General features: G+C 35.2%; 1 protein-coding gene across 2 annotated transcripts in view; it reads right to left on the bottom strand.

Annotated features, from left to right (window-relative positions):
* LOC149228271 (Ribosomal L18p/L5e family protein) overlaps window positions 1-3,508 on the bottom strand; it is a 75,162-nt gene extending 71,654 nt beyond the window's left edge. Inside the window, exon 1 of one of the 2 annotated variants that reach the window (XM_089378134.1) lies at window positions 3,281-3,508. The gene's annotated coding sequence lies outside the window, so the exon portion shown is untranslated. Of the gene's footprint in view, window positions 1-2,917; window positions 3,105-3,280 lie in introns of those variants that run through there. The other variant, XM_089378135.1, reaches the window with a different exon arrangement.
* Between the last annotated feature and the right edge of the window lie 10,997 nt (window positions 3,509-14,505).

Below are 14,505 nucleotides of genomic sequence, written 5' to 3'. Positions count from 1 at the left end.
TGGTAGCTTTTGACATCAGCAACAGCTTCGACTTTGACAAGGAGACTTCAATCTCCTAAACTAGCGCACACGCGAGAGAGAGACACACACACACACACCAAAACTTCAATTTTCTTCTTCCCTTCCTCCTTGACCAAGCTCGCACTCCTTTTAGACTCTTCCTTCAACTTCACACTTTTTCCCAGCTTCCAGCTTCCAGATATCGAACTATGTGTGAGAGAGATGAGATACTCCAAATGAATTCAAACTGCCTTGTATTTACAGCCTTCCAATGAGGTCGATTTACCTTCCTTGAGGCCGACTTGGTGTGGAGGTTACATAATTCATTTTTTACTCAAAAATAATTCTTTTTACATCGTTCAAAAGCCCAAGAAGGGTCTCATAAAATATACAATGACTCTAATGACTCTTTATTAATACTAAGAGTCCACAATGGGGGCTTTGACTAATAAAATGATGACCCGTGCATGAAACCCATGCTCTAATAAATCATTGTAACAATAATAAAAATTCTTTTGACAAATACATTTTATGAAGACCGGACCTAGTTACATTTGTCAACAAGTTCATGCACACAATTGATCCTATGCTACCTCTTTGACGTGCTTTGCAAACCCTGCTATCTTGCTTCAATTGTACTCCTCCTTCCTTGCGCACTTGGCCTCTTTATTCCTTGTGTTGATCTCCTATTTCCTAGCGCACTTATGTCCCTATTTCTTAGCGCAAGTATGTCCCTATTTCTTAGCGCACTTGAGCTCCTATTTTTTAGGACCCCAGATCGACACAACCAGGTCTCTTAAATCCTAGCGCACTTGTGCTTCTATTCTTTAGAACATAATTCACGCGCTCCACTATCAAGGCTCTCTCACACTAACGTGTGAGCTCTATCTTGTTGCAAACCTTTTTGCACAAAACAATTGAATAATCTGTGTGCCTTTGTCCTTCTTTTACAGATTCGATCCATGTAAAATTGGGTTGGTTCAAATTTAGAACTCAAGCTTTGATGGCGAGTTAATTGACAGTGTTACTCCCTCTCCTTCCAATCATCACTGGAGTTGTTAACTTGTGCTCTGTCCAATCAACACTGGAGATCTAACTCGCTCTGTCTTCAATCGAGACTAAAGACCCAACTTGTTCTACCTAAACTCGATCTACCAACCAATCTTGTAATCAAACTAATGAAGACTCCTATATAACTGAAGCTTCAACTCTACACATGTTAACTTGATGATTATTCCCGTAAATTAGAAATTAACTCATCACAATTGAAGTCTATCTCCTAAGGAAAACTCGAGGTCTTCACTAGCTAAGGCACAAGCCAAAAGACCGTGCTCGCTACATTTTCAACAAAAAAATAGGCAAAAAAGGGATGAAATCGCTGCCCATACCTGCAACTCTACAGTTGTTGGAAAGAACATGTTGAACAGTGGAGAAAAATCGATCACCACCAGAAAAATCTCGTTTTTCTCCTCCTCAATGCCTAGAAACCCTTTGTTTCTCCTCAAAACTCAAAACATGTCATTGGGCATGCAAATGACCCAAAAAAAACATCAAAAGCTAATTTAGCTCACCTCGGAAGCAACCAGCGATTTTTTCCATCGACTTGGGAAAAAATTGCAATTTTTACGATAAGTTCTGGAGTTTTTCAAATCAAGAAAATAGTCGATAAAATTGCCACTCTGAAAAATTCGAGAGTCACTAATTATATCAAAATTTTATCAGGATTTTTGCCACACTAATAGTAACAGCTATTGATCCATGGCTTAACACTATATTGGTCCATGATCTCTATTTAAAAAGTATGGAGAGTCATTTGTTGATGATCGATTGTGAGAAACTCTCTTATGTACAAATCTTTCTTTTGCATTAATAAAATGCCTCAAATGGCCATGTTGATTGGGATCGTGGACTATTTCCCTCTTAGAGAGTTTTAACCACGTAAAAAAACTGGTGTTATGATCTTTGATCTATTTGTGTGAGTAGTTATTTAAGGTGTTCATCTTGTGTGGTATACCTGTTTTGCCGAACATAAACAATACACATTTATGAATTAAATTTGATGTTTTATAAAAAATAAACTTGTTGGCATTATTCGATCTACAAGCTTGCTCTAGTTGATTCAAAGGAATCAAGTCAAAAACAATATCCTACAGGTTTGAACAATAGAAATAGATGTTCTTTCACTGGACTGTTGAGAATACAAGTATGGGAATGAGGATACAGATGCCAGAGCGTAACCTATTTAACTGACTAGGGTGAGTACAAAAATTATGTACACATTGATTTGGAGAGTATCATTCAGGTAGCAACTAAACACAGAACATTGAAAACACGAAAAAGACAATTCATGTGTTAGTGCCTCGGTATATTGAGGAGACCCAATTTCGAATCAGAAGAACTGATACTGAGGACCTTGAATTCAAAGTCTTGATTACTATCATTGTCATGGTTAGTCAGTTGTTTGTGTGCAGGTTACTCCCAAGAACAGGTCATTTTGAAGATAGAGATATTTGCATAAAACTTAGAATACAGACCAAGATTTTAATCATACATGATTAAGATTGTTTTTTTTTTTGGCTTTTTGATATCAAATTGTCTGTAGTCTGTCTGGTTTTGCAGACACAGATGCTGAATTTATCGCCCCATGCCCGAAGACTCTCATGGCACAAACAGATTTGTGTGTGAAGTTTGCTACATGGATTTTCAGAGAGAACAAAACCTGCAATTTCACAGGTGGGGGCATAATCTTCCCTGGAAGCTCAGGCAGAGAAGTATTAAAGAAATCAGGATAAGTGTTTATTTGCGTCCAGAACCCACCTGTTTACTCCATAATCCATCAAGAGCTCTTGCAAACATCACCGGTATAAAGAAATATTTATGCAGAAATCATGGAGAAAATAGGAAAGCTCATTCTTACATTTTCTGGTACTAGAGAATATGGATGCGAGTGAGTTCCAGCTATGTTAGAGGGCTTCAGTTGCAGCTGTTGATTATAATCGATAACGTGAAAATACACAAAGCCCAAACCCACCTCCGAGGTGGCAACAAGAGGCTGAGGTTTAAAGCTGGCTTCAAAACCTCAGATACATTCGTGGAATGAAATGCTAAAAAAATGCAAGCTTAGTAAAACAGAAAAATAGAGGAGATGGATATTATGAACCAGTCAAATCCTTAACAGACAGACATGCAACAATCAACAATGAAACGGGCTGACCCAAGCACCGATAGTAAATTCATTTCTACCCAAAACACTTGCAGAATGGCAAGATATTGTCGTTACCTTCCATGCAAACGCCCGGAGAACGGTCTGAGTTGACTGCAAATGCTGCTTAAATCCACTCGATTGAACACAAACACACACCCCAGGGGCAGCCAACAACTCACAACTGAGAATATCGGTATATTAATTAATAATGAAACAGAGATATCCCTTGGCAAGGATTGAAGATTGCACAGGGAGTGACACTTAATTATCAAATCTCATCAAATAATCAATTACTAAAGCTCATCACTTCGTAGAGAAGGTTCAAAGGAAAATTAACATAGTTGGCATGTCATCGCGAGTTAATCACATTTTTTCAAATAAATTTTTTTATGTCACAGGAGGGTTAGAAACGTGGTCTAGTTTATTATCAATGAATAAAAAAATGATTGAAATGCAAAATGTGAAGTAAAGTTTATTATTTTTAGTCTTGTGGACGTGGGAATTAAAATATTATTTCATTTCATTTTATTTGACCATCTCACTCCACCATGAGTAGTGTGACAAATAAAGATTTGGTAATAAACGAAAGTAGTGGTCTTCTCTAAGAAAAGAAAACATAACGAGCATAAGTTCTACTTTGAAGATAACATTCTGGAAGAAATTGTGGATTACAAATACTTCGGAATTGACTTCAACAAAAATCTAAGTTGGAATGGTTGTAGAAAGAAAAGAACTTTGGGGGGTTGGAAAGCATTTTATGCTTTTCAAAGTAGGTGTAGAGAGGCAGAGTTATGGGGCTGGGAAACCACTCAAACTCTTTTTGGACTTCTAATGATTCCGGTGATTCTCTATGGTTGTGAACTATGAGTTAGCAATGCCTCCGGCATGCAGTGGAGAAAATTTGAGAAAATTCAGAAGCGTTTGATTACAAACAAATTTAAGATTAAAAGTGCAGTTCCTTATGATATCTTGTTAAGTGAAACAGGGACTACTCCTATTAAAGCAATTGCTATGGTGTGAGTCATAAGGTGTTTTAAAAAAACTGAGGAGGGTTAGAAACGTGGTCTAGTTTATTATCAATGAATAAAAAAATGATTGAAATGCAAAATGTGAAGTAAAGTTTATTATTTTTAGTCTTGTGGACGTGGGAATTAAAATATTATTTCATTTCATTTTATTTGACCATCTCACTCCACCATGAGTAGTGTGAAAAATAAAGATTTGGTAATAAACGAAAGTAGTGGTCTTCTCTAAGAAAAGAAAACATAACGAGCATAAGTTCTACTTTGAAGATAACATTCTGGAAGAAATTGTGGATTACAAATACTTCGGAATTGACTTCAACAAAAATCTAAGTTGGAATGGTTGTAGAAAGAAAAGAACTTAGGGGGGTTGGAAAGCATTTTATGCTTTTCAAAGTAGGTGTAGAGAGGCAGAGTTATGGGGCTGGGAAACCACTCAAACTCTTTTTGGACTTCTAATGATTCCGGTGATTCTCTATGGTTGTGAACTATGAGTTAGCAATGCCTCCGGCATGCAGTGGAGAAAATTTGAGAAAATTCAGAAGCGTTTGATTACAAACAAATTTAAGATTAAAAGTGCAGTTCCTTATGATATCTTGTTAAGTGAAACAGGGACTACTCCTATTGAAGCAATTGCTATGGTGTGAGTCATAAGGTGTTTTAAAAAAACTGAGCAAATGGAAGAGGGTAGATGGCCTAAGGTTGTCTTTAATGATAGATCGTGCAAGAGCAAAAAAACTTGGATGCAACAAAATAACAAATGGTTTAGTAAATGGGGTATTTGCTTGAACGCGTGTCCCATAAACAGCAAAGAGATAAAAGCTTTTGTTATGGAAAAGTTCCACAAACGTACTTGGGATAAGGAGCTAGGAAGAAAGAAAAATTATTATATTGAAGCGTTTAATCCCACTCATAATCATCAACCAAAAGCATACATAGAGGCCAATATCTCTTGGAGAGCCAAAATTCTTATTGCTCAGTTAAGGACTAATTCTCATCAACTTCGTTGTGAAACAAGGCACTGGAAAAGACCAAAGGAAGTGTGGGAGGAAAGGGTATGCATTTTTTGTTCTTCCGGAAAAGTGGAAACAGAAAAACATTTCATTTTAGAATGTGTTGCCTTCAAAGACAACAGGGAAATTTATGCAGATATGCTAGCAGCTAGCTCTTGGGATAATCTATTTAGCGAGGGGTTTGTCGAGAAGCTAGGAGCATTTATTGTGAAGCTTCACATAAAAAGGGCCGAATACATCAAGCAGATGAAGTAGCAATCTGTCCCATAGGTCATCTTTAGCCTCGTGGACGTTAAAATAATTTCTTTCTTTCTTTCTTTCTTTCTATATAGATTTTAGCATTGTTATGTGGAGGTGGTTTTTTTTCAAATAAAAGTTTTATATATTAATTTGGTGATTAGTTGAGTTTAATGATAATCTTAAGACCAGACTAGATTCATCTTAACTCTGGATCTATCAAGGGCCCGAGAGGGATCAAATTTCTTTTCAAAGGCCAAGAGGGATCAAGGATGGTTTAATTATTAATAATTGATAATTATAATTATTTATTTTATTTTATTTTTATGTAATTCGGCCTACTCAAAATGTTTTTATTAATAATTATAATTATTAACTTTATTTTTATATTTTATTTATTTATTTTTAATTGTATTTTATCTTTATTTTTATTGTTATCTAATTTGATAGAGTCAAAATGTTTACATAACATAACCTTACAACATATTTTCCATATTACCCTAAATACCATTTTTGAAATGAGAAAAGGTGTTTCCCCAAAATATGCATTTCATATATATATATATATATTAAAAAAAAATCCACTTAAATGGGATTTTCATAAAATTTAGGTCTTTGTTTATGTTCTTTGGCCTCATCTATCTTCTGTAATAGGATAATTTCATTTTGGATGTGAAATAAGGATTACTTAACTATTTATTTACTAATCAAATTTAGAAGCAGTACTAAATCATGGTATACAAATTGTTTTGCTTATACAATGTTTAACAATTATAAATTGTGCATTGTTAGAAAGACTCTAACTAGATGTGGTAGGGTTATGCTAGAGAAGCTTCAAACCATTATAAGAACCTTAGCTTGGGATGTGGCAATTCACCATCATACAAAATTATTCAAGACTTTATTATATGCATTAATTATAACAGTCAATACCCAACACACCATTGTTGTGGGAGACGCAATTATAGCTCTTGTGGTCTTGTTAAAAAGGCAGAGGATAGCAAGATTTTTCCTTGCATTTTGTGTGTTCACGTTGGTAATATTGAACAACTTCCCACCATTAATAATGTCATTGCAAAATTGCCTTATATCATCCTCAATTTTAAATAGATTGAGGTCAACTTAACTATTGAAGTAACCAACCTCTCATGTTTATAGGGCATTTGGTGGGATTTATAAGATGGAGGTGTCTTTGCCATGGCAAACTTAAGAAGGAAACTCAATAACATTATGGTTATGCCATTTCACACCTTGTATATTCTCACGGTGCTAATGTAGGCATCTCAAGATTGGAACTATTGATAAGCCTAATTTCATGTTATTTTGGGAAAAAGTAGTTACCTAGACAAGATTAAAGGCCAACCCAAACCACTTTCAATGAAACCTCATTATGACAATGATTACCATGATGACTTTTATTTTTTTGTTTGATGGTGCACAATAGTGTAAATTCAGGGAGTCTACATAAACAAGATCCCGACTCCTTTGTTGTAGAACTAAATCACCCTCAAGGTAATCAATCTCATGGTTTGTAGAGCTTGCCATATAAAGCAAACAAATCTCCAATAATCAAACTAACAACATAGAAATGACTTTTCAATATCTTCATGAATTCACATTGAGTAGGTACAATCTATATGCTTTATCTTCTTTGTGTTCCATGTTTTTCCATGGAAAGTGTCCTCAGGAAAACCCTCCAAGCTCTTCCTCATGTTTTGTGAATGACATCGAGGGTAAATGATGTCAAAGCACAACATCTACTCCTAACTTAGAGGGACTCCATTGGATTGAACCCATTTTGACATAATAGTTAAGGGACTACATATTAGAATCACACATCAAAAGCGCAATGGCACATACTCATCAAAGAATGAAATTCAATACACAACCAAGAAAGAATAAATATTTATTTTTCAACATAATTTAAAATGACTAATTATGTAAACTTTTATCGAAACCAACGGCCAATGACTTCAAGCCTTATTACATTCCTACATCATGTGCACAAGTCTTTGGATCACACAACTCTACCAACAACTATAGAAGATTAAAACAATGGAGAGCCAAAGGCCCTTATTGTATCAATCTCCTAACTATTTAAGCTATGAGCCCATGATTGTTGAGTGCCTAGGTATCTTCATTTATTTAGGCATCCCAAACATTTTATTAGTTATTATATGGTTAGTAATTTCCCATTTAACTTTCTGATACAGCCCAAGCTTTGTGGTTTGAAGATTTAAAGTCAAAATAAAAAAATAAACAATTAGAAGGAATTTTGAGTTTCCAATCATGCTTTTTGTTTGTTTTGGGTACACACTTAAACTAAATATTTTTCATGAAATATTTAAAAAGTTAGAGTAAGATGTCCTCTGCATCATATAAAAAACTTAGACCCAAAGTCTAAGTATTGAAGGTGTGCTAATCAAAACACAAAGTCCCTGATATTGTATGAATATGAAAATATCTACATGTTGGTTTTCGACTTAGCCATAGTACTTGAATTCAATATTATTATGTCAAATTTGATGGGAATATAGAGGAAGATGTCCTCTGCAGCATATCCAAATTTCACCCTTGAATCCAAGATTTGAGAGCACGTTGATCAAAATATTGGACCCTTGTAATTATTAAAAAAATAGAAAAATATGAAATAAACACACACAAAAAATGAAAATTTATTTTTAGGTGTGCAAGCTTGCCAAAACCCTAAGGATACTTTTGCATCAGGCTCACCCAATTGGAACAAAGTGAGCATCTTTCTCACAAGGTTCTTGATGAATCAAGAACTATTGAATATATGATCTTATTCTTTCTTTTCTCCCACACTTGGTATGGTTCATCATTTTCACAGCTTCTACTTCCATCCATTATTTGTTGCCACATGACCAAACTCCTTAATGTGTAACAACTTTCTTAAATTTTGTAGCATTGATCATTGGATCTTCATATTCATAAAACACCTATTCACCATTCATCATTCTCTCTTAACGTTCAATCTAAAAAATACTAACTATGATGAACTATATTGGTGCCACATACTTCTCTACTTCACACCAAATAAGTCCAACATGAATTCTCTTCATAGTTTGCATTATAATTTGAGTGCTTTGTTCCTTCATGTGTCCTTGTCTTGACATACTTACTATATTGTAACAATGCTACCTAGATCACTAATACTTTCATAATATTCACTCAAATTTAGTACATCTTCAAAATTTTGGATCACGTGCCTATATACCAATTCAACATCCATTTTATTCTTCTTTGGGCAATAAAATAGTTATTCTTCTACTTTCTCGTGCAGCCTAGTCATTGCATCTCTACCTATGATTTTATTCAACAAAAATATCATTTTTGTTCAACTACTTTTTTAAAAGAATCTCTACCATTTATGCTCTACATTTTCCCATCACCCCTTTATTGCAATTGTACATACTTGAAATGTTGATCCTCTGCTTTCATGTTTGCTCTTAACATATTTTGTTTTGTGAGAGGTCACTCAACACTTCACCACCTTGTAATATTCTCATCATCAAAACAATATTTACATGATCTTCAACTACACAATAAAACATGATAACAAATACTACTTACCAACATTCTCTTCAAGAATAATTCCCCAACAATTAGGCATACTATTGCATGTTCTTCAATCTTGCATTGTTCTTTGAACTAGCAATATTCCCAAATCTAATTACAAGGCCTTCCTCAATACTCATGGTCTTAATGCTCTTCATCTCATGGTCTAACTAACCTATTCCCTTTGTATTATTATGTTCTTAATGGGAATTAGATATTGACCAATCTACAAGGTATTAAGGGGAGCTACAACATTCATACAATATGCATCATTCTTCCATGTACCTACAATAAAATCAAACAACAAATCATAGGGTTTGAGTAACCCCTTAATCATATCTTCCTTTTCTACATCCTTAGTCTCCATTGTAGATGCTATAATAATTTCACCTTCAATACCTTTCTTCTTTGGCATAATATTGACCATGCTTATCATCCACAAATGCTTGACTTCTTTTGTGCATCATACGAGTCCACTCTTTTTCCAATTCAACTTGGAAACTATCTTCATCAATCTCTTTATCTACTAGTACATTCTTCATGATCAACTCTTCACATCCACTCACCTTTGTCTTCTCAGTAATTTGAAAAGGATTATTTATCAACCTCTTGATCCACTCATTGCATTCGTTTATTTGTAATGGACAAAACAAATTTTCCTTCATGTATACTATGCGGTATTGTTCTCATTAGTACCTTCCTCTCAAATTGTGAAGTTACCTCAACAACTTCTCTAAATACACACACAGCCCTTATTGTCTCTCACCTAATCTTTTGAGCAAGGAAACTTGATTCCCATGTTTCACCCCCCCTATCTTGATGCTATTCTCTAGGATGGAGTGACTCCCATTCCTTTTTTAGAAACTAAACCTAATTCTCAAGTATACCTTAATTAAGGTACCAACGGATAGTGATACACCTTTTGTTGATTACAAACGATTCCAATTTTATTTATTTTTTTTAGATGGTCAACCAACTTCTATTAATTCATCAAAATATTACATGATATAGATGTGATTATCATTGTTCTCTCGACCTCACTCCTACCAGATTTATTGGCCAAGAGAGAAATATAAAAGCTGAGAGCAAAATGCCAAAATTTACATAATATCCAAAACCAAAATGACCATAGAGCCTAGAACACATATAGTATGAAGATACAACCCACTTCCATCACGTATCATGAGGAATGTTGGTGCATGACCGACATCAAGTGCTTCCAGAGGTCTAGGATCCACGTGAACGTGAAACTGCAGATGAGCAAGTCGATCCTCAACATGATCAAGTTGATCGTTTTTGCACCTTTGACTCCTTCTAAGAGAATTCAAGTGGTAAAGGATGTCCCATTGATTGTTATTTAGGTCATTCACAACATGATCACTTCATTACGGTCCTCGTGTCACAATCGCCCCAAGTCTTCCAAGAGTACAATGACATTGTGCATCTGTAAGTCTAAAGAGTCCATAGAGGGTGGGGGGTCCACTCGGACAGGAGATGGGACCTTATCATGAGCTAATTCACCTTCAAACATTGCATCCACACCCCCATCACCTTCCACTTCTCCTACCTGGCCTCCATGGCCCGTTGGCTGGCCATAAGGTCTCATCCCCCATGGAGCCTGCCCTTGTTGTCGAATCATAGTTTCAAGTGCCATGGACCATGAAGACTTGGGTCAAAGAGTTACCCATGCGCTGGAGACCACCATTAAAGCCTAGTTTCTAATTACAACAACAAGGGTACCTCCAGGCACCATGTTGTTGGCCACCAGGTTCACATAAACCTCCCCTTTAAAAAACTAGTGCCACCACTTATCTACTTTGCCAAAATGGCGAAGGGACTGAGACCCCTGCCACAGGAAGGAAAGATCCAGAACTCCAAATTCCAACACCCCAACCTAAAACGATCCAGGGTCGAAGATACTTGATAATTGCCACTCACAATTGGAAACCCCTAATATTGCCATAATTTCTAAAGGAGAGAGGATAGAATTGAAACAAAACAACCCCACACCCGAGCCTCTTACAAGAGAAACTCTCTATGAACTAGGGACCGGGGCAAGGTGACTTACCAAAAGGGCGCTAGAAGATCCAAAATCTCCTTTTCGTCAATGAGCAATGAGACAATGTAGCGAAGTGCCTCCCTAGTCCAAAACTATCCAACAACAATCCAAATTCCAGCAAACCCTCGCTTCAAGATTCCACACCCTACGAGTTGGTTCCCCGATGAAGACCTCGCCTATCGACTCTTAAATTGGACAAAAATAACACCAAAATAAATAGCATACATTGGTTGGTAGCCTGTGCATACTCGACGTTGCTCTCACCACCTTTACAATCACTTATAACCTGAAACACCAACTGTTAGAACCAACACACCAACCTGTTTTTAAACCAAACGACGAGCATCTCGAACCTTCTTGGATCCCACCTAAACCTATCCCTGGTGTGCCACATGTGGCATCCAATCATCATGTGGGAGGTTCAGACCCCCTCCCTGTCACGCTATTAAAACCACACTCATCCATCCCCATCGGGGTACGGACAATTCTAATATAGTCATTACCTTATGCACTTTTTTCTCTCTTTGAAATGCTTTTAGAAATCCATCTCATATGGATAACTTAAACTTACAATCTAATATGCTCAATTAGCAACATCTTATAATGACTCATCTTTAACTCCATTGCATCAGCAAATTCATTATCATTTCTTTCTGGCAACCAAAGTTGAGCATACCTTCAACTATCATGGTCAATCTTCCATGCTTGCAACTTATGGTGTCCACCCAAAACTCAAAAATATTTAATGGTTCTAGAATATTTATTTTGCTAAAGGCCTTCTTCATTATATGTAATTTCGTATTAGGTTGACATTCCTTATACTGATGTGTGGCTTCACTCCATCATCCAACATCAACTTATGTGAAATTCCTTCAACAATGATCCTCTCTTTAATAGAGATGAATAATCTGCTATTATGCTTCCTTTGTCACTAGTTATTCTTTTGTATCCTTGCTTCATTTGTAGAGGCTCAAATATCACAATAGCTCTCAATCTCTTTCTCTTTCTAACCCATTCCTTATGTACTTTATTTCTTTCATCCTCTTGCATTTAACCCCCATACATTGAAAATCATCCAATGCTGCAAAAATCAAATCTCTAATTGATGTCCTTATCTCACATTCATCCATCAATTATCTTCTACAAATAGCAATCTCATCCTTCTTAAATCCATTGTGCATTAACATCAAATATGATTAGGAAATCTAGACCATACCTTCTACTTTAATCATTTTCAAATTTGTATTATCCTTTATAGGAAATTCATAATTACCTAAATTGTGCATCCACCTTTCATCAATCTTCTTGTTGTTGTTGCTACTATATATCTTAGTATTTTTCTAAACATGCGTCATTCTACTTTACTTCCAACAAATCTAAAAGATCTCAGCTTCTTGTCACGGAAACTCAAATTTATTTCCCTTGGCCTACTTATAAAAAACCTCAGTGAAATTTCTTACCTTATTTTTGGGTTCCATTTCAATTACTCCACATTTCAAACTTCTCTCAACAATATTAATGTTATGCACATCACTCTTACCTATCACACCTCCATTACTCCCCTACTACATATGGTCTTGATTCGCAATTCTAGTAAGCTCTTCATCAAATGTGTGATTAATTACAAATATGGGACATTCTTGGATAACAACACATTCATTTTCATCAATATTCTTCTCATAACCTTCAAAGTTATCTTTTGTAGTATCCCCTCTAGATTCTACAACATTCACCTAGTCTAAGATTTCAAGCATTTCATTGTCATATTCTACTTCTCTCTCGTAAATAGTTATCTAACTTTAAATTTCATTTTCTCCATTGATTCCTTCTAAACCTGTAAAACCAAGAAAAAACACATTTATTTTATCATGGCTTCCTAAAGGAACTCCCTTTTTTCTATTGATTCACTTGGTATTTCTTGCACACATTCATGCTATAATTCTTCCTTATGTGAGAATTTTATCACCAACCTATCTTCAATAGGATCTATGCCTTTCCATGACTCTTCTTCAACTTGAAGATATATCTCATCCTTGAAAATATTCACTTCCACGTCGACAACATCCATATATTCTTCTTGATCTATCTCCTCAAATATATGAGGTACTCTATATAATATTTGGCCTTCAAAAGCCCAAATCACATGCTCTTCAATCCTTTCTATCTATTCTAGAGATTTCTCAACCCTTATATCTCTCGTGGTCTTCTCGACAATTCCTTCTAATTTCTAATGCAAAATAATGTCTTATTTGTATACACACTCTCTAATTCTTCTTGATTTCAAAGGCCATATTCACATCATTTTTATTTTGTTTGGTTTCTCTTAGAAACTCCAACCTTTCTTGCATTGAAATTACGCAACTAGTTCTCAAATTCCTCGTCTTCTCTAAACATCTTTTTTCCAAGGAATCTTCTCCAGGACTTTTATAATGGTCCCCATTTCCCCAATCTCATTCATTTTTTTATCATTGACCTTGTTGTGTCTTTTTTATCTTGGGCTTATTCTCTTAGAAACCATATTGCAGTCAATGTAGTCTCTGTAATTTTCTCTCCTTCCAGGCTTCTTCAATCCCAAATTGTTCAAGCATTCATCTCTACTTCTAGAAATATGTTATCCTTATAGCAACAAATCTTAGTAATTTCACCAATTAGAAACTATTATTCCATCTACTACAAAACCTCTCACACAAATAATCTCTTTTAGCAGACTCACCTTCACAAAAGCCACATGAAAATACTCTCCAAGGGCACACCAATAGTCTAGAAGGAACACATTCCTACTTTGATGCCACTTAATGCATTATCAAGGTGCTTATAGATCAATATTACACATCAAAATCATATCGACATACACGTAGAGAATGAAATTCAATACACAATTAGCATGGAATGAATATTTAATACAAAATAGAACTTACAATAAACTATTTATGCAAACTTTTATTGAGATTTATGGCCAATTATTTTAGGAATTATTACATTCACAAAGTCTATGCATAGGTCTTTGGATTACGCAACACTACCAACAACTATAGAAAACCAAAACAATGGAGAGTTCAAGGCCCCTACTACACCATTCTCCAAAGTATTTAAGTTACAAGGCCAAGGTTGTTTGGTTTTCAAGTATTTTCATTTCTCTATGTATTTGAAACATTTATTCAATTAAGACATAATAATTTTGTCTTTAAATTCTAGATACAACCTAGGCTTCATGGTTTGAATAGTGAAATTCAAATAAGAAATAATAAACACATGAAAGAATTCTAAGTTTTTTATTGCCCTCTATGTTTGGCTTAGATGCACTCCTTAAACTCTATATTTTCCAATGAATTACATAGGAAAGGTAGAGGTAAATTCATCTACATCATATAACTTTTTCAACCCTTAACT

This window comes from Pinus tabuliformis, chromosome J (assembly GCF_031772625.1).
Source record: "Pinus tabuliformis cultivar Carrire ecotype Pingquan chromosome J, CPIR1, whole genome shotgun sequence".
In the NCBI taxonomy this organism is placed as follows: domain Eukaryota; kingdom Viridiplantae; phylum Streptophyta; class Pinopsida; order Pinales; family Pinaceae; genus Pinus; species Pinus tabuliformis.
This window is presented reverse-complemented; position numbering and strand designations above follow the sequence as displayed.